The following is a 23830-nucleotide window of genomic DNA, read 5'->3' on the forward strand; positions in this document are numbered from 1 at the left end:
ACTCCATGGGGCTTGAGGGGGCTCGAGTCCCCTCAAAAATTTTTTTGGGGGGGCTCAGCCCCCCCAATAATCTCGGGCGGGCGCCCTTCCAGCAGAGCGCCGCCGCCGTCCCCCGCCTCCTCCCCACCTGCTCCTTCGCCAGCCAGCCAGCCGCGCGCCCTAATCGGAGAGCCTCGGCCGGAAATCCCGCGAGAACAGGGGAATCCCGACTGGCCACACCTCCCAGCCAGCCAATCGGCTGGCTGGGGGGGCGTGGCTTGCCCTATTTAGGGCCGGAGCCACTTTATTTGCATATTCATGAGCTTATTTATTATTCATGAGCTTTCCCGGCCCCCCCCAATATTTTTTCTAAGTCCGCGTCCCTGAGTATTCCTGTTCCCTGCTGCCCACTTCACCTCTCACTTCCCGCTGCTGCATCTTTGTTGTACTACTCAGATGCAAGAGCCTCAAAGGCCACTGAGTGCATTTCAGTGTAGCAAGGCAAAATCTGCTTACGGATTGAATAATTAATGAGAACCCATCCTCTCTAAAGAAGCTTAACCAGATTCCCTTTTCTTTCTCTACAGTTCACGGAGTAAGATTTCACAATTTCCATTGGCAATTCTGCTCCCTTGGCCATCTGCTCTTCAAGTGAGGATTTTTTTGCCTCTTCTCATCAAACCCTGAATCACGATTCCTGCATGTTAAATCACTTCCTTAAGGTCCCTCTCTTGAGTGTGCAAGTAATGGTTGTTGTTGTTATCATCACCACTCTTATTCCTCTTATTTACAGAAGGCTTTAAAATAATTAGAGAATGTTATCATGTATCCCTGTGATGTTATCTTTCGAGAAAGGGGGTTGCATGAAAATGCCTGGCATTTTCAGTCATGGTCAGAAGGCACAGGAGGCCATCCCATTGCTGGAGCTAAGCAAGTCTTGGTCTGGTCAGTGCTAGGATGAGAGACCATCTGGGAACCTTGTGAGGTGAGGTAAAAACAGAAGAAAAATGAAGAAATAAACCAACCTATTCTGAATGCTCCATCACCTATGTTGTTCTCCTTTCAGTTACCTTCTATCTTATCTGTATCTGACAGAACTTGCAATTATGAACCTCAGGCTTTGACGCAGTTTAGAGACCTCTTAGAGACCTCTTCATGTGCAGACTTGAATAACAGAGGTGTGCAACACTAGCCTCTGCAATCAGTAAACAGATTGAAGCTTCTGGGTTGGCCAGAGCTGGAAGAAATATTAGGGACTCCAGCCTTCTGGTCTTCACATTTGGTCTGATGGGCTTCAGGGTCCAGCTTACTCTATTGGCCTCAGGCTTGAAAATACATACTTTGAGCCTACATCAGGCTAGGCATGAATGATTCTCACAATATACTTCCTAACATCTAGAAACTATAAAGGGACATTTTATTGCAGCAAGTTATTAACCAAGTTTTCCTCCAAGGAACCGAGGGTGACTTCCATGGGCTCTTATTCCATTTTATTCTCACACACAGGTTAGGAGAGAGACAAAGATTTGCATAAGACTACCCAGCAGGCTTATTTGATGAGTAGGAATTTGAATTAAGTTCACTACATCATTCACTACATCACACTGGCTCTCTATCAAAGGAGAAAAAATAGCCTTGCTTCATACTTATCCTTCACAAAACTTCCAGTGTTGTTCAGCCAGCCTGGAAAAGGGTCTGGCTCTTTTTCAACAGCCTCATATAGTCGGCATCCACTCAAGAGTATGAGCCACCACAAACCCAGTGCTTTTCATCAGTGCTATGGCCCAAGCTGGAGCCCCTCATTTTACCCAAGATCAGCTTTGTAGAAAGCGTTAACTAATCCAATCAGGAAACCACCACATAACACAAGTGATTCATCAAATTGTATGGGGAATGAATAAAGCATTTTCAGAGAAGCGGGATTCCAGGCCATTGTTCCAAGAGTAACATTTGTTCCCACAAATGATTCATCTAACAATTGAGAATAATGAACAAATTAGTAAAAATCATGATCTGTTCAATGATAATTTGCCAAGTGAAAAAAGAGAGAAAATCACACAATTCACTTCCCATCACAAATACATTACTCAGCTCTGGTTGTGGGGAATACTTACTGGAGTGGAAAGATAAAGAACAAAAAAATGGAAATAATATCCTAGTGGATAGTCCTGTTCTGAACTTTTTTAGACTGAATTCTGCCTGCAGCTATATTATGGGATGATTCCTTTGACTTTAAATTGGAGTTTGGCCCTCTTCATGGAATGGATTGGATTATATGATCCAGCCCATTGTGTGGAGAGGAGCGAAACCATGCCTTATTGCAGATATTAATATTGCACAGCTTTAAGCAATAGGATGCATAAAAACTGACTCCTCTTGGAATACCAATTGTCCAGACCCATAAATATGATTCAAAAGCTTTTCTAAGCAGAACTTTCTTCATAACAGGTACATCCAAATGCTTGTCAAAGCATAGGCTCATCTTCTTAGTAATATTAGATAACCCTAAACAGACCTAAAATCAGAGGTCCTTCTCTCTACACAGCCTCCATTAGCCTGGAGCTGTTTCATCTTCAAGAGACACACATTTGCACGTATTTCTCCCACTGTGGTTGGGAACAACAGACCAAAGGCAACTCCCTTCAAAATGGTGATTTGCAACTAAATACCTTACTCACATGATCTAAAGTTAAACACCACATGAAAGTGCAGAGAGCACCAACAGTTGATTATTAACCCGTTTAGGTGAAATTCCCCCATGTCAAAACCTTAGTAATACATATACATTTTCCATTTCAGTTAAACAATTACATTACCTGGCTTGTTGGCCTAACCTCCATTGGTCTCAGCTGTCTATGCAAATACTGCCTGTCTGAATATGGCCCATACAAAATCATGATTTTTGTCTGGGAATCAACTGCTTTAGCTGTCATGAATGATTTAGGTGACATTCCTGCATTGCAGGGGTTGGATTAGATGACCCTTGGAAAGTTCCAACTCTAAGATTCTATGATTCGTGATTTTGGCTCTCATCGCTGCATAGATGGCCAGGGTTGGCACAACTGCTGCACTGGGCCAACATGGAGGGCAGGCTCTTTCCAGTGTCCTCAGCTCAGACCACATGTGTCACATGCAGAAAGGTCTCAGTTCACTCCCTGGCCCCTTAAGGATTGAGTAGCAGATGAAGTAAAAAAAAGGTCTGCTGGACTCCCTAGAGAATCATTACCATTCAGAATAGACATTACTGGCCCTGCTCAACAAACAACCTGACTTGGTATAAGGGAATTTCCTATGCTCCACACCATGCAAGGGGCAGATCAGGAGAAAATATCTGTAGACTAGGTTTAGCCATGTGGATCTGTGGATCCACGAAAAGAAAAGCATAGGATTGGATAGATTTCCCATCTACCCCAAAATTAAACAAGGACATGGCAGTGTCTTAGGAGTTTTTATCAGTATGGTGTCAGAACAAAGTCTAATCCTGCTCTGTGAGAAAGATTATTCAAAAGGTTAATTACTGCCTAGTGTGGGCAGGGAAGGACGCAAATCGGGAGTATGGGAGACACACTATTTTCCATTAATGCTGCCTTTGCAAATCTTTAATGCCTATTACATTTTTGACCAAACAAGGAGGTCACGGGGGTGGGGTGATTTTGTCACTCATTTCAACATTTGATAAAATCTCAATTATGTTCCTGTGACATTAGGAGCAAAATGCTATACTGGGAGGCCACTTAGATATGAGAAACTGTCATCTTGCCATGAGACCAGACGATTTCACCTTTCTTTTTCTCAAATCTTTCTTTTTCTTGCCCTAGCCAATGGTATTCTGAGTTGTGATTTTCCTCTCTTTCAGTTGAGCTTTCTCTTCATAACACTGGGGGTCACACAATGACCACAATGACATACCTGAAAGCAGTTGTAACTATTTGTGTTTTTAGTATTAGTATTACCATATTTTTCAGTTTATAACACGCCCCTGTGTATAAGATGCCATGCCCCCTATTTTGGGGGGACTCACAATTAAGAAAATGCACTATGCACTATACATGTAAGATGACCCCCCTATTTTAAACTTCAAAAATTTAGGAAAAAATATAGTCTTATACTTGGAAGAATATGTACTTTGTATCTATAGAAAGGTCTTTATTTCTCTAATAGATCAGAATTAAACTGTCCTGAGATTGCCAAAGAAAATAAGAAGGCCTTTCTAATTTAAGACTCCTTTTAGCTCATTAAAATGAAGGAAAGCAAGTGCACCTTTACGTAGAGAAGTCTAAGAAATGCCATTTCAAAAACAAATTAATGATTTGTTACTAAAATCGTAGCTATGATCTTGAGGTGCTTAAAAAACATAAAAGCAGCTAAAGAAGATTTCAGCTAGCTTTAAAGTGACCCAGTGACCTGTACATTCAGATCATGACAAGGAGACAAAATCTCTAGATGCAAGAAGTGATTGTACCATGAATCAATTAAGTATGGAGTCAAGGAAAAAAATCAGCTCAATTTAATCCTAACAGGTAGCCCTGATCTACTGCAAAACATAAGTGTTGTTCAGATTCTTGGAAATGTATTTTCAACACAAATACTGAAGTGGAAATTGATGAGAAAATCCAATATAGTTCTATTAAAGAATGATGTGATTAGTTAAACAAAAAGTGAAACCAGCAATTAGGATGAAATAGTCCTTTCTGGAAGCTGGGTATTATATTTATTTATTTAAATACATATGTCTTAACCTTCCAAGATGTTCAAACCCTGCATCCTAATTAAAAGCAGACAATGCACAGTTTTAAAAATCAGAAATAAGCATTAAACTCAATTTATAGTGGGAAGGAACATGCCAGGGCTTTTCTGAAGCCTTTTTCTTATACCCCTGATATGCAGGAACCTTCTGGGGGAGGAACTGCACTTTGCATATGTTCAAGAGCACACATATTTCCTCCATGTGTTGCATGATTAAACACATAAAACACATAAAATCTGTGAGATTTTATACTATGATATGCGTTGCACTCGATTAAACTAAAACCATTAAAACTAGCAGTGTCACAAACATCCTCAGCCTGATGTGTCTTATTCATTTATCATAAACTTCCCCCAAATGAGGACTTTTAGCAATTTCCTGAGAGTAAAAAAGAGCCTTGCATAGAAATATTCCTCTTGCAAAGAGATCACTCTTGATAGATTTAGGCAACAATTACAGTATATGGAAACCTGTTTGATGTTTGGTTACACTATGATACAGAAATACTCTTTTCAGTGTTCCATCTAAACGGCACAATAGGGATGGGTGGATCTGTCAAGTATGGTTTCTTTCAGTTTTCCAGTCTCAAGCTCCATTCTCCACATTTCTGCAGCAATCCAATAAACTTGCTTTTCGTAAAGAAAAGTCCTCATCAGTATTTTAATGAAAATTTCTCCAATATACATATTTCTGTGTCTTCTTTACTTGATTATGAAGCATTTTTGTATACAGTTTTTCCACTATGATATGCATTTTGATGCACACTATGTCTTCTGTATTGATTTTTGCAAATGTTACTTGGGCAACTAAATTTCAAAAATTCAGAGAAGTGCATTTTTTCCATTTAGGTACGCATATTGGTTTGAAATATTATGAATGAGATAGTTTTGTCTTTAAATGTGAACTGAATCAAAAAATTTCCCTATCCCTATAACCTGATCTGTTCACTGTGGTTATAGGTCTTCAGAGAGCACAGCAAGAAAGCAGGTAGTTGGACCTCCATGACTAGAGGCAACTTTGGTACCTGAAATGCCATTCTGAATGCAATATAAGGTGAGCTTAGTTTTCTTTTGATACAGGCAATTTTGATCCTCCCCCCCCCCCCGATTTTGCCATCCTGTATGTATATTACAGGGATGGAGAACCTGTGCCTCCCCTCAGTTATTTCCTTCAATGATTTGTATATTGCTTATTCACAGTCTTCTCTAAGTGGTGTACAAGAGACTCAGCACAATAAGGCTAAAAATGAGTTAAAACTATAAAACCAGAGTCCAATTGCAAGCTTAGAAAGTCTTCAATAAGCACTGGAAGTTCAGCAAGGAAGGGGCATGTGTTGAACTTATGAACCATGCACTCAAGCCATGGGGGACCATTAACAATGACTCCACCAAAAACCTCAGTGATCAAATAGGGATATAAGGGATTAGGTGTTCCTTGAGATGTCCTGGATAGGTGGTCCTTGGACCAAAGTTGTTAAGGGCCTTAAAAATTAATACAAGAACCTTGTAGCTATCCCAGTAGCATTGTGGTGACCATTGCAAGCTTTTTGTGCACTGGAATTACGTGCTGGCAATAGTCTGTCCCCATCAACAGACAAGTAAGTCTACGGACCAGGCCCAAAGGTAGCCCCACATAGAGTGCAATGCAATAATCAAGTCTTAAGGTCACCAGTGCATAAATCATTCCTGACGATTGACCATGCTGGCAGGGGTGTAGAGTCACAGGCCCAGGGGCTCAAGACACTCCTCTAGGCTTCTCTGTTTGATCCTTGGCACTCTCCCCACCCAGCCGTACTTTGGAAACATTATTTTGCGTGACTGGAACATGTCCTTGAACTCTGATAAGGCCACTTTGCTTGTCTAGGCAGAGGGTAGAGAGGGGCATGCAAGTGTTTGTAGACACTTCTAGTCTACAGTAAAAAGGTAATAATAATAATAATGTGTTTATTGATCCACCCTATTTCACTTCTGACCTTCACCTCCAACTATCTTGTGGCCCCTGAAAGGTTGTCCAGCTCTTGGCCAGAAATATTTCCCCACTCCTGATTTAGAGCAATGCAACTGAAAGGAAAAGACACTTCTGTGCATGCCCCAGAAATAAAGGGTAAATTTGCTCAGGAAGTGGGGGTCCAGGAGGGAAGTTCCTCAAGAGTCATACCCTCCCCACAACTTTTCTAAAAAGCTCCAAGTGTTGGGTGTTTTCCAAGAAATCCATAGGAAAGCTCAAAGTAAAATAAAGAAGTGAATTAATTATGAGACAAGTCATAGGAAGTTCACCTATCCTCAATTTAAACCAAATATTAGTGGCAGCATTTGTGTCTAGCAAAAACTCACTGGAGTGCAGAAGAGAAACTTTCTGGTAGTGGGCTGCTTATTTTCTTGAAATCCAAACTCCAACCTTTAGCTGCCTCAACACTGACAGTGATTTCAGTAGTTAGAGGAAAAGGAACGTGAAGGGAAGCCCAGTATTTGAGCTGACACTGACCCTCAGTTACAGCTAATCAAATCGTTTCCACTCTATGTTCCTGGCAGGCCTTGCTGGCTATAACAACCGTCTCCCACTGTGAAAACGGAAAACTCCATTTTCACAGCCCGTTGGGGTGGCATATAATCACTTTTAGTTGTATTTATATCTGAAGTATTTCAAGGCAGAAACTCAGAAGAGAAAAGCTCTGGTTCCCCAGCCCTGATCCCCAAGAGTCATGAACACTACACACACACACACACACACACACCTGCAGTACTGTAGAGTGTTGGTGGTTTCCATCCAGTGCATCTCACAGACATTCACTTCCTTAGAAACATATCCATTCTGGTAATGCAGTTGGCTACATTATCAGATTTTATGCAAAAAAAAAAAAGTAACCTGATTGATGATGTTTTAAAACTGAAAGAGGCTTCATCTGTAAAACAAAAAATTATAATGGCTCACTTTGATGTCCCCATGAGGTATCTAAAGTCTTCATCAAAGGAGGCGGAAGGAATTCTGCCAAAATTCCTCATCTCTTGTGAGCTCATCCTGCATTTCTGATTTACCACACATTATATTTGTATGTTTTTTTCCAGGGAAGGTCTGCCATTTATTACATAATAACATATTGATTGCATAGCTGAATGGAATATAGTTACAACCTCACATTTTTCGGGAGGGGGGGTTATTTACATACTGCTTTGGGGGGGAAGGCATATCGACTCAACATTTGTTTGCTGGAAGGTTTGCAGTTGATAGCATCTAAGTAGCTTTGCCCATGTGGCCCTCTTCCAACTGTACACAGCAAATTTGCTTCACTAACTTTCACTTCCCGTTGTTGACTATCTTCTCTCAAAGCTGAGGCCTATCTTCAGAATCACTTCAGCATGTAAAATGATTGGTTCCAGAGAAAGGTACTGCTCCCATTGGTTTCCAGTCTTAACCCTTTTACACCTAGGTGAGCCCACATCCCTATCTCCTTATTACAGATGAGAGGCAAGCTACAGAGTCTTGCCTAAGGTTACACAATGCAATCATGGTTGAGCTGAGATTGAGCCGCAATAGTCTAACCCATAATTCACTATTGTTATTTTTAATCACCACAAAGCAATATCTTGCATACTCTCATTGACAGCTATACATAGTGGTTGGTTCAGACAACCATCTTAACTATATCTCAGATTATCCATGGGTAATCTGTCTGTTCCCCTTTTGAGAACAACATTAATGGGGAACCTGTGGCCCTCAAGGTCCTGTAGGAATCCAACTCCCATGAGCCTTGGAGTCCAACAACATCTGGAGGATCACACCCCTGTTTTAGGCACAGGAAACTGTAGTCTTTTATAACCACAGCTAGTAGTGGAAGGATTCCCCCTCTCCTCCTTTCATACATGGAAGAGAGGTAGGGAGGGAGGGAGAAGCAGGTGACCTCAAAGGTTTGTTAAAGCTTATTTGCAACTATCTATGATAATCTGAACCAGTCCACTAATTCAGAAATCTAATGTTGCAATAGAAGACATAAAGGTAAAGGTAAAGGTACCCCTGACCGTTAGGTCCAGTCACAAACAACTCTGGGGTTGCACACTCATCTCGCTCTATAGGCCGAGGGAGCCAGTGTTTCTCTGCGTACAGCTTCCGGGTCATGTGGCCAGCATGACTAAGCTGCTTCTGGCGAAGCAGAGCAGCGCATGGAAATGCAGTTTACCTTCCCGCCGGAGCGGTACCTATTTATCTACTTGCACTTTGACATGCTTTCAAACTGCTAGGTTGGCAGGAGTTGGGACTGAGCAATGGGAGCTCACCCCGTCACGGGGATTTGAAACGCTGACCTTCTGATGGGCAAGCCCTAGGCTCTGTGGTTTAGACCACAGCGCCACCTGTGTCCCTTATAGAAGACATAGCTGAGGGTTATTGTTGTTGGGAGTTTTTTTACAGCATGTTTTCGCAATTGCATCACCATGGCACCCTTACCTCCAACCGCTTCCTCACCTCCCATTCCCAATGCCACCCCCTCATACAGTCTTCTGATTTATCCTCTTTTGATAAATGACTCGATTAAACTAGATTCCTCTGTCACTGCTAGAGATATCAAATTAAAAATGGTCTGTCTTTAATCATGCCAGGCTTCATAGTCGTCTCCCAGGCTCCATTTATCAATAATTAATATATAAAGGGAGACTGAAATCCATTTCAATTTCAAAGACCCAAATGTTACATTTTTTAATAATAAAGCTATGCCATCATTACTCCTAGGAACAGACAGACAGACTTACTCATGTTACATGCATGGGGTATAAAGCGAGTCTTGCAGCAATCACCCGTATGTGACTGTCTAAACCTTAAGATATGAAAGCAGGGGAATGTATAGTGAATATTCTAGTGAGCAGTGTATGTGACAGCTGCATAAGTTTCTACTGGAACTCTCCCAGATGGGATAATGCAAGGCAAACTTACAAGTCAAGGGAATTATTCTCTCCCCAAATCTATATGCTTTAAATTGCTCATATCCCATACCAAACAAGTGGATGGGACCATACAGTTTTAGCATCTGGTTGGTAAAGAACAGACACAGGCAAACTCAGCCCTTCAGATATTTTGGGACTACAACTCCCATCATCCCTAGCTAATAGGACCAGTGGTCAGGGATGATGGGAGTTGTAGTCCCAAAACAGGCCCGAGTTTCCCTACGCCTGGTAAAGAACATTAGACATTACTTACTCTTAATTTTTGTTCTTTCCTCCCTTTTAACATTTTTTAAAACAAAAAATTGAACCTTTCAAAAATCTGTGAATAGGAGTGTTTTATTGAATAATTTGCCTAGCTCTTGACATTTTGATCACAGACAAACTGTAATCAGCATTAAAACCCCCTGACATGGATAGCACACTGTGTTATTCTTACCAGTTTTTAATTACTGTCTGTCCAAATGCCAAATGATTTACAGAGAATTTAATATTATATTTTCATTTGCCTATGTTCAATATAATTTATAAACCCTATTTAAGCTCATGTGTTCAAGAACATTTGGGTCCTAGCAACTGAAATACGTGATAAGATAGACAAAGCTAGGGGTGTTTACTATCTTGTAGGTACATTTTAACCTTAATGTGTAGTTGCATTTTAAATGGACTGTATTATTTTAACCAATGGGCCATGGAAAGGCAGACTGACAGCTCTTAACTGAATACTTCTGCTAATAAACACTGAATATGACATGTTCAATACAAATGCAAAGACTTTGCTGGTAATTTAGGCTGCAGCTTAATTAAGTCTGCCGTGCTATATTCACACTTACCTGGGAGTAAGACCCACTGAACATACTCAGATTTACTTACAAGCATATATGCCTAGGAATGTGTTGCTGACTGATTGTTTTAGTTTTAATTGGGTAATTAATCAACCTTGGCTTCAGTCCTAAGCTCACTTACTGAGGAATAAATCCAACTGAATTCAGTGGGACTTACTTCTGAGAAATAGTCTTAAAATTGTACTTAGTAAACTGCATAGATGTCTGTGTTAACAGAACAATACTTCTAAAAGGGAAAATGCTTCCTTTGTCCTTAGCTGATGTGCACCCATCTCACAGAAGGCAAAATCTCAGAAGAGTCACTCTTCTTTGTGTGAAAAAGAATGAGACATGCCTTTTCTAACAGAGCAACCTGAACTCCTGCAGGAGATGGTTAGGATATTGAAGAAGTCCTTCCACCAACATCCATCCCACTATGTTGGAAGGGGGGCTCCACTGCTGCATGGGCCTTATTGCACTAGTCAAAAGTGTGGTGGTTGGTTGAGAAGATACTTTGAGTGGAGTGTGGTTTTCAGACTGTCAGTCTGCTTTGCCCTCCTGCTCTCTGCCCAGGGTGAGCATTGCTCTGTAATAACGCATCTCCCAGCAAATTGATTTATAAGTAAAGGTAAAGGGACCCCTGACCATTAGGCCCAGCTGTGGACAATTCTGGGGTTGCAGCGCTCATCTCACTTTATTGGCCAAGGGAGACGGCGTACAGCTGCTGGGTCATGTGGCCAGCATGACTAAGCTTCTTCTTCTGGCGAACCAGAGCAGCACACAGAAACACCGTTTGCCTTCCCGCTGGAGTGGTACCTATTTATCTACTTGCACTTTGACGTGCTTTCAAACTGCTAGGTTGGCAGGAGCAGGGACCGAGCAATGGGAGCTCACTCTGTCTCAGGGATTCGCACCACAGACCTTCTGATCGGCAAGCCCTAGGCACAGTGCCACCCACGTAATTACATTAAAAATTAAATTTAGGCAGTCCTGGAGGGAGAAGGGGGACGAGCACTCATCTGCACAGAGGAAGTAACTCACAACCTACTCATTCCAGTTTGGGCATCCTCTGTAGTCATGAAATGTAACGCTCTTTTCTCATACAAGTTATGATTTAATCAAAGTGAAAATAAGTGTATTCTTAAGCATGCTTGCTCCCTTGAACATTTACTTCCTCAAAACTAATAGGACTGACTTCAGAGAAACTCATTTCTCTTTCTAAAATCTTGCATGTGGGACAAAGATCTCCACTACCACAAATGTAGGTCACCCCTTCTGTCACCTTCCCAATCATCTTTATGGTGCTACAATGAAGGATGTTGGATAATTCTGTTGGAAACAGAAAATGAAAGCAGAAATTGTTGTGGCTTGCTTTTCCACCCCAGGTCTGGAATGGGAATCAATCCATTGAATATGATCAGTATCAATCCACAACATTCTTCCTTTTTAAAGTCTGCAATGTCATGAATGACACTTTTTACATTGTTTTAACATTTACCTTACATTAAAATGCATGGTGTGGCAACAATCACATCATTAATTACATTAGATTTGCAGCCTGTGCAAGCTACACAAATAATTGCATAAATTATGTTACATAGTAGACAATGAGGACTAATAAAATATTTGGTAGAAACTGAACTGCAGTGTAACGGAAACAGCGCTGACTGTGAAAGAGATGTCAAAACGGAAACTGATCCCTCTTAAATCTCTAACCGCAACTGAAAATAATTAACTTTTTTTAAAAATTGAACAAATCTGTTGCCTGATTAAACAGGGGGAACCTTTTCTTTGATTAAAATATTTTGAACTGATTAATCTTCTTGTCAAAGATGTGTGGAATGTGCTATTTCAGCAAGTTCAGCTCTACTTGCCTTTCTAAAACCCCCTTTTTTGCACTGCTGAGAAAGGCGACTGCATCCTGTCCTCCTTTGCACTGTAGGAATTTTAGTTTATGGTTATGGGATGTTTTATAAGATGACCCCAACACTTTCCAACAGAGATCCTCTGCCCTGCTGAAAGGTACTTCATGGGAGTTCATTCTCATCATCTGGACCAAGTAATGATAGATCAGACAAGTTCAAACAATTTTAAAGTTTTATTAAGCTACAGCTGTAACATAATTGATAGAATAAATAATACGAAACAAGACACAAAAGTATAAACACATACAAAGGTTCTCATATGTGTACGACCAGGTTCTTCTTGTTTCTCCCCTGTTTTTATTTAGTTAGATTCTAGTTGGTTCTTCCATTCCAATTCTTATCCCTCTCCCTCCCACTTGCACCTATCCACCCACAGCCTTAGAACCCCCTTTTCTATTTCCATCTAACTTGGGTTCTCTCTTTCTGATTGGCTCCCCATATCTTTGGGCATTATTCAATGAACCAGTTCCACTAGTGGAAGTCTGTGCAAGGATTTCTGCTAATGCAACATGGCTTCCCTCCTCCTCCCTCACGGCTCCTGAAATTGGTATGGAGGAGTTGGGAGCTCTCTCAGAACAGCACATAGGGAATGAGAGAGGGGGACATTCTGTCTGGCAAGCTGAAAAGTTTATGCTGATGGACCCATTAATATAGCGCAATGCTGAATTCCTCCTCCCACTGTCCGCTCGTTGGTGATAAACACTCATCTTGTTTCTTGCCTTGTTCCCACCCAGGTATGCAAATCTGGTTCCCTAACACACCCCACCCTAGGTGCCTCATATAGACATTTGTCGTTATCAAAACTATGTATTTGTCAATGGTTTAAAATTCCTGCCCATTCATGATTTATGTGCCTTGCTTTACTTCTGCTTATGTTGCAGTTCCCGGGACAAATAGTCTGATCTGGTATGAAGCAGTATTCTTTATCCCTACATACTGACATCCTGGGTTAGAGACTAAGCCAGTCAAACAGAAATCAGCAGAGCTGTATTGCCCCATGCCAGACCCAGAAAATGGGCCAACACAGTCTTCTTTCTCAAATTAGTCAATCAAACCAACCAACTCCAGCCATGCTGACCCCAAATCAACAATTCCCTATGATGGCTGTGCAAAAATACACAAACAGATGGACATGGAACACATGCAGAATCCTGCAGCAACATTCAGAACAGTGTCCTTTGGTATTATGGAACAAATTAAGCTGTGAAAAATAGTAAGCAGCCTGCTAAAACACCATTCATCACACATTGCTCAGTAATTACTATGTTACCATGCAGCAACACAAAGAGACCCTCCTTACGGTTGTAGAGAGGCAATATCATTCAATAGACTTTAATTACCGGGGAACTGTACAGTAACACATGATAACCTGCCTGCTGGTATAATATAGCCCTATCACTCATCACTCATTCCCTGGTAGTTACCAAGAAACCCTACAGTAGCCTTACTGAGCTGCTAAAGCATTGTGCTTCCCTGGGATTTAATCACACTGCATTGTGCATTTTCAGATTGCCCAGTCACGAAGGAAGCGGGAGGGAAAAGAAGAATTTGGCATGGAAAGATTACAAAGACACATGTGCTGAGCGCTACTGTTATCTCTCTCCAATACGTTCCCTATTCCCGTGCTACAAAATCATGAGTAACACTGTGCTATGGGCTTTCATTGAAAGTTAGAAATAAGGGCGGTAATTGCACCATTGCCCTACCAAACCTGTGCAAGTTGTAATTATATCATGTTACTAAGGAACACAGCAATTTCAAACCTATTACCCACAGGTATCATTTATTCCAGAGTTAAATGTATTATTTCAGTGGCAGCTTCATGCAAGTTTCTTGCATTTCGTCTCGCTTTCCTATTCAGCCCTTGCAAGAGTGAGAAGCAATGCCAAACAGGAAGACATGGGAGAAGAGGAGGAGAATTGAGATGACTGGGAAAAGAAGAAATCAAAATTAGAGGCCCAGCACTGAACTTAAAACTGAAGACACTGCCATAATTACTTGAGACTATGTTTGGCACCTGGCAATGCTGTGAGCAGCCAGGCTGCTTCTATAGCGAGTCAAGTATCCGTCCCAGACATATTTTCATTTCAGATTACCTTGGACCATTATTTTAAAGCATACTGGTGCTATGGTGAGAGATGAATTCAAGGTGGGGGTCAAAGGTGGACAAACTACACCAGAAGGAGAATAGCATGTCTCCCACCAGAGGTACTACTCCTCCCCTAAAAGAAAAAGGTACCACTGACCGTTAGGTCCAGTCGCGGATGACTCTGGGGTTGCGGTGCTCATCTCGCTCTATAGGCCGAGGGAGCCAGCGTTTGTCCGCAGACAGGTTTTCCGGGTCATGTAGCCAACATGACTAAGCCGCTTCTGGCGAAACCAGAGCAGCACACGGAAACGCCATTTACCTTCCCGCCTATTTATCTACTTGCACTTTGATGTGCTTTCGAACTGCTAGGTGGGCAGGAGCAGGAACCGAGCAATGGGAGCTCACCCTGTTGTGGGGATTCAAACCACCAACCTTCTGATTGGCAAGCCCTAGGCTCAGTGGTTTAGACCACAGCACCACCCACTCTGCCCCAACACCCCATTAACCCTATATTTTCTACAACCCACTATTTTAAATCTTTCCTTTTCTTGCTCTGGTGGTCTCCAAATTCTTTGAGATTTTTTGCAATCAATGTCCCATCTAAGAACATAAGTAAAGCTCTGTTAGATCAGACCAAAGGCCTCTCAAATTCAACATTTGGTTCTTGCAAGATGCCTATGGAATCTGGGCTAGCAAGAAGCCTATGGGAAATGGAAAAAAGAGGACCTGGGAGCAAATGTGCTTTCCCCACTTCTAATCCCTAGCTACTGATATTCAGAGGGATATTGCCTCTGACACTGGAGGTAGTGCACGTGACTACTAACTGTTGATACCTTTGCCCTCCATCATGTGTAATGGACTTTGTGGCTGGTACTTATATAACAAGAACACTCACTGTAATTCTCCCACTCCTTTTGTTTCTCCTGGAATTATAAATGCATCACAATTGGAAGATCCTTTAGAACACAAAGCCTCACGATACCCCCCACCCTTAGCTGTACATTGCATTGCATTACATTTAATTGATCAGCGCTAAAGTGCATTAAAGTGTTTTGTGATGATTCCATGGGGTCTTCTTTTAAGTGGAATACACTATATACTAAATCTGGCAGGCATACCCCTTGGCAACCTGTGTTGGGTTGAATGAAAAGCTGCCTAAGGTGTGGCATGAGAACTGAAATTGGAATCTGGGTGTTATTCCACCCCTCACAACTGGGTTTGTGCAATTGTTCTTTTAAAGGTACTTGAAGCACTTAGAAAAACAACTGGAAAAATAACCGATCTAGATATTGAAGATTGCAGTTCCTCTCAGAATTATCTAAAGAGGAAAACCAATCATTCATCTCTTTGCAAAATAAAAGCAACCCAAACATACATCAAGACTCCTGCAGCCATCAATTGAATTCTGTTGTTAAAGCACAGAAAGTTTGAAAAGTGACATGAAAAGATAACATCAGAACATGAGGAAGAAGCTGAAAGCACGTTGTTATGGAAACTGGATTCCCACAGTCTGATAAGGCTCAATGTGGTTCTTCCTCCTTTTGCCAACCCATGCAGGAGCCACACATCCCAGCTGAAACGGCTTTGCCCTCACTGAACATCCATCTTAAATGTCTATTCTGTTGTCTTCAAGAAGTTTTGAACTTCTACATTGACCCCTACACCCCTAAATCCAAATCTCTGTCAGTGCTCTTAAATAGTCTAATTTCTCTCTCTCTCATTTTAATTCACTGCTGGCAAGCGTGTGGTGTAAGCAGATGGAATAAAGTCCAATTAGCTGCAAATAACTTCTCTACCAGAAAGCTAGCCACTGAGTGCAAAAAAACAAGAGCTTGAACTTCAGCTCTCTTCCATTTTTGCCCTTCTGCTCCTGCTTGCAATTCAAGCCAAGAACCCTACCATGCACATTACAGTAATCCAAGTGACAGTGGATGATGCAATTCTGCACTAGGGAATCCATTTGACAGCAGGGCATTGCTGATTCCCCAGACAACATATGCAAGAAGCTGCCCAGGGATCGGTGGGGCTGCACTGTTCACCTGACCTCTCTGCAGCAGAGTCACTGCTGCAAAGGAGGAGGAAGGGGAGGGGCGAAGCAGCAGCCAATATAACGTACAGCAAAATCATTAGAAGAGACAAACTGATGCTCCTGCTAGGATGTTTGCACCATGCTGACCTTGCTGCCACCTACCCTTGCTGTCCCGGTTAGCAGCAGTGACTCAGCCAGAGGGAGGTCAGGTGTGTGGTGCAGCTCCATCACACCATTTGCTACTCCTAGGGAGCAGTGAAAGATTCTGAGAGGGATGCAGCTAACTCCTTACTCCGGGAATGTACCCGTGCATACCAGAGGGGAACCTGACAATGAGTGTGTGATCTATGAGGCCGGACCAGTGCAGTATCCCATAGTGTTGCACAAACAAAACGAGGAGCTGCAGCCTCAAGGAGCTGGAGGAACAAAGCAGATGTACCTGTGAGTGCTTGATGTAGCGTCCCTGCTCCCACTTTCATATTTGCTCATCTCCTTCTGCATGCCAGATGCTCCTATTGTTGACTATGCAACAGAAAGCTGCCTTTGCTGTCATAGAGCATATATTTCCATTGCCAACCATGTGCCTCCTGTCTCTTGTAGGCCCCACATCCATATCATGGTCCTCTCATTAGGGCACATAAGCGCCCCACTCCACCTGAAGCCCTTTCCTGACTTTTCCTTGTTAAGTTTTCGGAGCCTGGAAACTTTGGCTACATCTTCAGAAATGCTGCATTATGATTATTGGGTCTATTGATGCAGGGAATGAACAATCACCACCAGCTCCTTTTACTGCTGTCTTTACTCAGTCAAAACAGAAACTAAATAAATCCTAATTCCTCTGAGGCACCAAGCTTAACCCTCTCCCAAACCAGTTTCAGACCTTCCAAGTGCCCCTGTTTTCCAGGGACGTCCCTAATTTAGAGAAGCTGTCCCAGTTTCTGATTTGATCCTGGAGCGTTCCGCTTTTCCTTAGGATGTTCCTATTTTCATTGGAGAAATGTTTGGAGGGTATGAAATTATCCGACCCCTGAGCCATCTGAAGGCAATCCTATATAGCATTTTTTTTTAAAAAAAAATGTTTAATGTTTTATTATGTTTTATTTATTTATACTGGCAACCCAGTAAGATGTAATCGTAAAATTATCGTTATGGAATGGGACGTCCCTATTTTCATTGGAGAAATGTTGGAGGGTATGCAGTTTGCATTGCTTGCATTGCATACATCTATCTGGCCATCTGCCCTGTCCCTATTCAGTGTTACTTTCTGTCGCATTCAGATCATTTTGGGTTTTGGGGTTTTTTTATTTTACATATAAGAATATCACCAATCAAATAATAATGGCAGGATACACTAAAATCATCAAAACATTGTAACATTATAAAAACACATGAAATGGAACAAATGTTGAACGCTGCTTCCAAGAAATTCTCTAAAAATGCTTGTCAAAAGAATGTTCTCAGCAGGCAAGGAAATATCGAAAAAGTGTGGTTTGTACCCAACACTAGTGGTCTATTCCAGCAGACTACCACTTATGGAACAGAACTTTCACCTCCTTCCTGTTTCCTGGAGCCCTCGCAACACACCTTTAATAGCTAGCTATTCCAGAGGGTGGGGGGAACTTTGCTCCTTGTCTTCTGGTGCTGGGCTGGGATGGAAGGCTACTGCTATGAGGGTGCTTTGCATCTGTTTGGAATGAAGCTGCACAAAGCCCTCTGGTGCATTTAATGGGCAGGGAGAAGGCAAAGCTGTGACTCTCCAGTGGCACTTAAAAATAATAATAGGGGCATCTTCTCCATGGAAATGGCATGTGCTTCATTGTTCTAGAGCAGATGCATCTGCTTTCCCGCTGACCATAGATAAGCTTCTGGGAATGGGGGAGCTTGGGATAGGGCATCAGAGACAGCTTGAACGTACATGGTACAAAGGGCTACATTCACCTCCAAGGTGAGCCCAATACATTTTGGCACCTGAGGCAAACCACAGAATGGGGCCTTCCTCCCTGCCAGGGAAGAAGAGACGAGTGAAGATGTGCATCAGGAACAACGGGGGAATAGAAATCTGCATCGGGATCTGCTGTCCCTGTGGATCCTGCTGTTTGAGGCAGTCACCTCACCTTGCCTCATAGGTGGGTTGGCTTTGTTCACCTCAGTTCTACCCTTGGGTGTACTCTTGATTGAATACTCAAAACATTCCTAGTTTCTGCTCTGTCTCTTCCCATTTTCTCTTTCTGCTCTTTTTGTTACTTTTTTTTTATTGCATTTGGTTGTTTGGAGTTGTGGTTTTGTTTTGCTCTCTGCACATTTGACAGCCTTTTCATTGCCTCCTTTTGTATGCTAATTTCAAAGAGAGAAACGGGACTCAAGTATTTAATAACGTAAAGAAATGGATTTGTTCCACCACTGGGCTACAGTTTCTCCCTGGGCATTGTGTGTGATGGAATCTCTCATCAGAATGAAGCCAGTTTTTTGCCTAGGAGAGTACTCTAACTTCATCCAGCAGGTCACTACATGCAGAGTCTGTGGAAATGCAGAATGATTTCCAGACACCAGCTTGCCATCTGCAGTGCCCAAGAAGCAGAACCCCCTGCTCCCGCAAAGCAGCAGACAAGACCTGGCATGCAACTGCTCCTTCAATTTATTAACACAATAAGAGGAAGCCTAACATCTGCCTTCCCTTCTCTCTGGATCCCATGTTTTTGGCAATCAGTAAGCATTACTCAGTGGAGCATACAGCATAGGAATGACATGGGGTTTATTTATTTAGTGATATTTGACAGCTCTGGAAAACATTGTGAAGGAGAATATAGCACGGACGGAGGATTAGGCTTCTGCCACAGCTGTACACATGGCAAATAGCCAAATATCCCATCCATAATGTGTGCTGTGCCCTCCATTAAAGGGTCACTTGTAGATGGATTTAGTCTCCAAATTTGCATTTAGTTATTTTTATTTTTAAAAAAGAACTTCAGAGTTTATTATACTTTAAGATCAAGAGGAACATTTCCAAGCAACTGAAAAAGGGAATCAAATGAAAAACCACTTTGATTTATTAAACACTCCCTGTAGTTTTAGTAACCCATTGCAGACTTAGAAAAAACAGAAAAAGTGAAAGGGAGCAATCTAGTGTATTTTCCTCATCTGTACCGAGTGAAGTGGAGGCGGGGGGAGTAAATCACTGGCATTAATGGGGATGCATTAACTTGACATTTTACATCTATGCAGCTTTAATAAACTCTTGGAAGTAAAAGACAAGGAAAAAAATTCAATATCCTTGTTCACAACATCAATAAAAAAAAAACCTTGTGTAGATAATTTTTAAAGAAACTCTTAGGTTTGTCCAAAAACAGCTTGCACTAGAAACTGAGGAAAAAATAACTATTTGGTCTGAAGTTCACTGCAGTGAAATATTAGAGTGAAAACTAAAGATCTAGTGATGGGCAAAAATATGAACATTAAAGAAAGGTCCAAATCAGATAAGAAGCCATTACTTTATTAAGCATCAATGTGGTAAAAGCTTTTGTGGGCAACAGCCCATTATGTCAGAAGTGATCACCAAAGTGGGTAGGCATAATACCCTGAGAGTGCAGAGAAGAAAAACAAACTTTAGTTGTTGACAAATGTAGTTTAAAAGGCCAAGTAATGCAAAAGACAGAAGGAGTGACACAGTATTATGCAGAGCAGAAACTAATGAAACATACAATCAAATTGACACAGAATTGAATCAGAGAGGGCACGATCTGCTCCCAGCTAGTAGCCACCAGTACTGAGTGACTCAGTATACAAAGATGAATGTGGCTAAAGAGGGTTGATCTTTTTTCTGTAGTGAACTTGGTGGTCAAACTCAGAATTTAGTTGGGACTAAATTCTGAAGGTCTTCTGAAGACTTATCAGGAACTGAAGGCCACCCCGTTTCCCAACACACACACACACACAGGTTTCTGGGCATTATAATTTCAGTGCCTGATTTGTACCCATGCAGTCTCTTTCATTGAGATGGTTTGTAAAAGGCAAAATGATATTACTGGCAGATGATGATAATATTATCACCCTGAAAGATAGGCAGGTGAATGAGCCCTTAATGGTATGGCTGATGCTGTTTTGCCCTGTGTGAGAGAATGTACACCCAAGTTTGCATCAGTTTCCAGTATTTTGCATCAGATTTTTCTCTTTTTTTTGAACCATTATGTTTGTTTAGATTAACCATGCTTCAGTTGGGAATAGAAGTAAACATAGAATGAGACGTGAAATAGCCAACAGATTTTTTTGTTATTTCTTAAAACATACAAGGGGAACCTGGCTTTCCAAATGTTGGACTACAACTCCCATGATATCTTGGTAACACTGGCCTGGGACTGGTGGGAACCGTTTTCCAACAACATCTGGAGGACTACAAGTTTTATTTCCCTGCTTTGAAACAAACCTTAAGTGACCTTAGCTGAAAGAAAAGTAACACTCAAAGAGAAGCTGTGGTCTGAAGTATCATTGCAATCTAAGCTTACACATTTGTTGTTGACAATAATTAAACACGGCAAAGACATAATGCATCCAAGGATGGAACCACTCAAGAGTCCAAGAGTGTACATGGACATGGAACCCTTTGCACTTTGTAAGCTGCCTGAGTCTTGGGACAGGCAAAGGTAAAGGTCTCCTGAACAGTAAAGTCCAGTCAAAAGTGACTATGGGGTTGCAGCACTCATCTTGCTTTCAGGCCGAGGGAACCCATGTTTATCCACAGACGGCTTTCTGGGTCATGTGGCCAGCATGACTAAACCACTTCTGGTGCAATGGAACACTGTGACAGAAACCAGAGTGCACGGAAACGCATTTACCTTCCTGCTGCAGTGGTACCTATTTATCTACTTGCACTGGCGTGCTTTCTTCTAGGTTGGCAAGAGCTGGGACAAGGCAATGGGTGCTCACCCCATCATGAGGATTTGAACTGCCAACCTTCCAATTGGCAGGCCCAAGTGGCTCAGTGGTTTAGACCACAGTGCCACCCGCATCCCAAATACATGTTGGCTTTTCTTTTTACTAGTTATGGTGGTTTTACCTTTAATGTTCCAATGTTGTGGGCTTTTCCTGTAATGAATGAATGAATGCAAGTGGCCAGCAGTTTTATCATAAACTCCCTGAGTTTAAAATAGAGTGGAACACTGAAACTGGTAATTGTATTCAAATTGTATTCCAGTTTGATCCTCGCCAGGAGCACAAGTGCAAACCAAGAAAAAAATGTGTAAAAATAGGGAGCTTCTCATAGCAGACCATTTAGCAGAACAGCTTGCTTATGCATCTCAGCCTCTTAAACCAAAGGCCACCTATGCAGAGCTCCAACTCAAAGCTGAACAAATGTCCTTAGAGGAATTTTGCAGTCAAAACGTGCCTACCTGATCTATACCAATACAACATTGGCAGTCTTGTTTATTTTGCCATGTAACTATAAAATTAAACTAAAAACCAACAGAAACTATCCATGTGTGCCTATGAAGTAAGTTTTTGAAATCATTACAGCTCAGCCAAATCAAGACAGATTTTCACTGGGTCACAAAACACACATCTGCCAACTGGGATTATGGTCTTGCCAAGTTTAAGTTTCTACCACCTGCTGTGGAACCAATAAGAATTGTGTTTAAAATTATGTTTTGTTATGATAACAAAGGTGTAGTGGTGTTTGGGGGGGGTTATATAAAAAAATAGTATCTTAGCATTTAACAATTTGTTATGTACTAAATATACTTACCACACAGACACAATGTGTAGGAATGCCAATTTATACTGGGTGGAGAAATGGAACAACTAATGACATCTGAAATTGGCCTTAAAGGCTGAAAATAGTGATTGAATCTCAGTGCTAAAGTCTCCAAGAAGGTATCTGTTCCATTTGTGTGGTATAAATTGTAGAAAATATGGACTTCTCAGCTGCCAGCCAGGAGAGTGTCCCAGACCTTGGTGACAATGATAAATGGGCCAGGTGTGGTGGGTTTGTGTGTATTCATCAGAGCAACTTGCAAAGTGGATGGTGACTGCGTGTGTCCACAATAACATGAAAGGCGTGAAAACATAAAAGGAACCATAGAGTACAAATTATAGGATGAACCTCCAATTTTTTTCAATGGAGAACCCAAAGTGAGCAAACCCTAAATCCTTTCCAAGGTTATGAAACATAATTTGAGACATGTTTTCAACAGCAGCAAAGTGGAGATCTTAACAACAACTGCAATGCCAAGTTGCTGAAGAGGAACTGTGTTGCATGGCAAAGCCCTGAGCCCACCCCATTTCAAGATAATGGAACACAGGCACCAGTATTTTGGGTTGATGGGATAAATAAGGCCACAACTTTATTGGTTACAGATGTGAGCGGTATTGGCTTAGGCACTGGAACTGAACCGACTATATCTGACTTCAGCCCGCCATGCAGGGGAAGCCCTGTTGAAGTACATCAACTGTGGGATCCCCCAGGGTTCCCGATGGGGTCGTGGCATGGCCCTAACCCATACCCAGGTTTCAGACATGATCCACACCCCAGGATCCCTTTAACGGAATACCCTTAAAAAGGGGAGAAGCAGGAGAAGGCCACAACCTCCCCTCCCACCAACCAGGTTTACCAATGCCTAACCACCAAACCTTACAAAGTTGTGACAGTTGCTACGAGGCAGGCAAAAACCACATGGCTGGTGCCAATTTGACAAGTGGCAAAATTCCTTCTTTGCCCCCTCAACAGGCGACCAACCGTAGTCCATAGGAAGGACAAGATGGCAAACGCTTGAAAATAGGGCGGGAGAACAGACGCAGGAGGAAATAAGGAGAAAGAGCCTCCAGGCCGTGTGGCAGTTTAAATTAGGTAAGCCACGCCCCCTGGCTGACTGGATTGGTTGGCTGTGGAGCGTGGTGCAGCCAGAACTCCCAGTGACGCGGGTGGCATCCCCCCCGCTGTACATGGGGAGTGCACGTGGCCAGCCTGCAACCCTACCCCCCTGGGAAGGGGAACGGATTTGTATCAGACCCACATGTCTGTGTACTCCCAGCAATACCCAGTGAGATGCCTTCAGGAAGCCCAAAGGCAGATTACAAGTCCATTACAAAACAGTTTTAAACAGCTTTACGACAGATATGCTGTAGTAGGCGGTAGCAATTGGCAGACTGGTGTAGGCAGAGTCATGTTGCACACTTGGCTTCTGAGTGGGGAAGGAGCCATAATGTGGGCTGCTTATAATGGTGTTATGATCATTCAGAAGTTGCCCTGCTTGTGCCACCCCACCAACTTCTGCTGGTGGTAGGTCCTCGGAGGTCCTATTTGCCCCTCTTTCTC

The sequence above is a fragment of the Podarcis liolepis genome (assembly GCF_965112155.1).
Source record: "Podarcis liolepis genome assembly, chromosome: 4".
Classification (NCBI taxonomy): domain Eukaryota; kingdom Metazoa; phylum Chordata; class Lepidosauria; order Squamata; family Lacertidae; genus Podarcis; species Podarcis liolepis.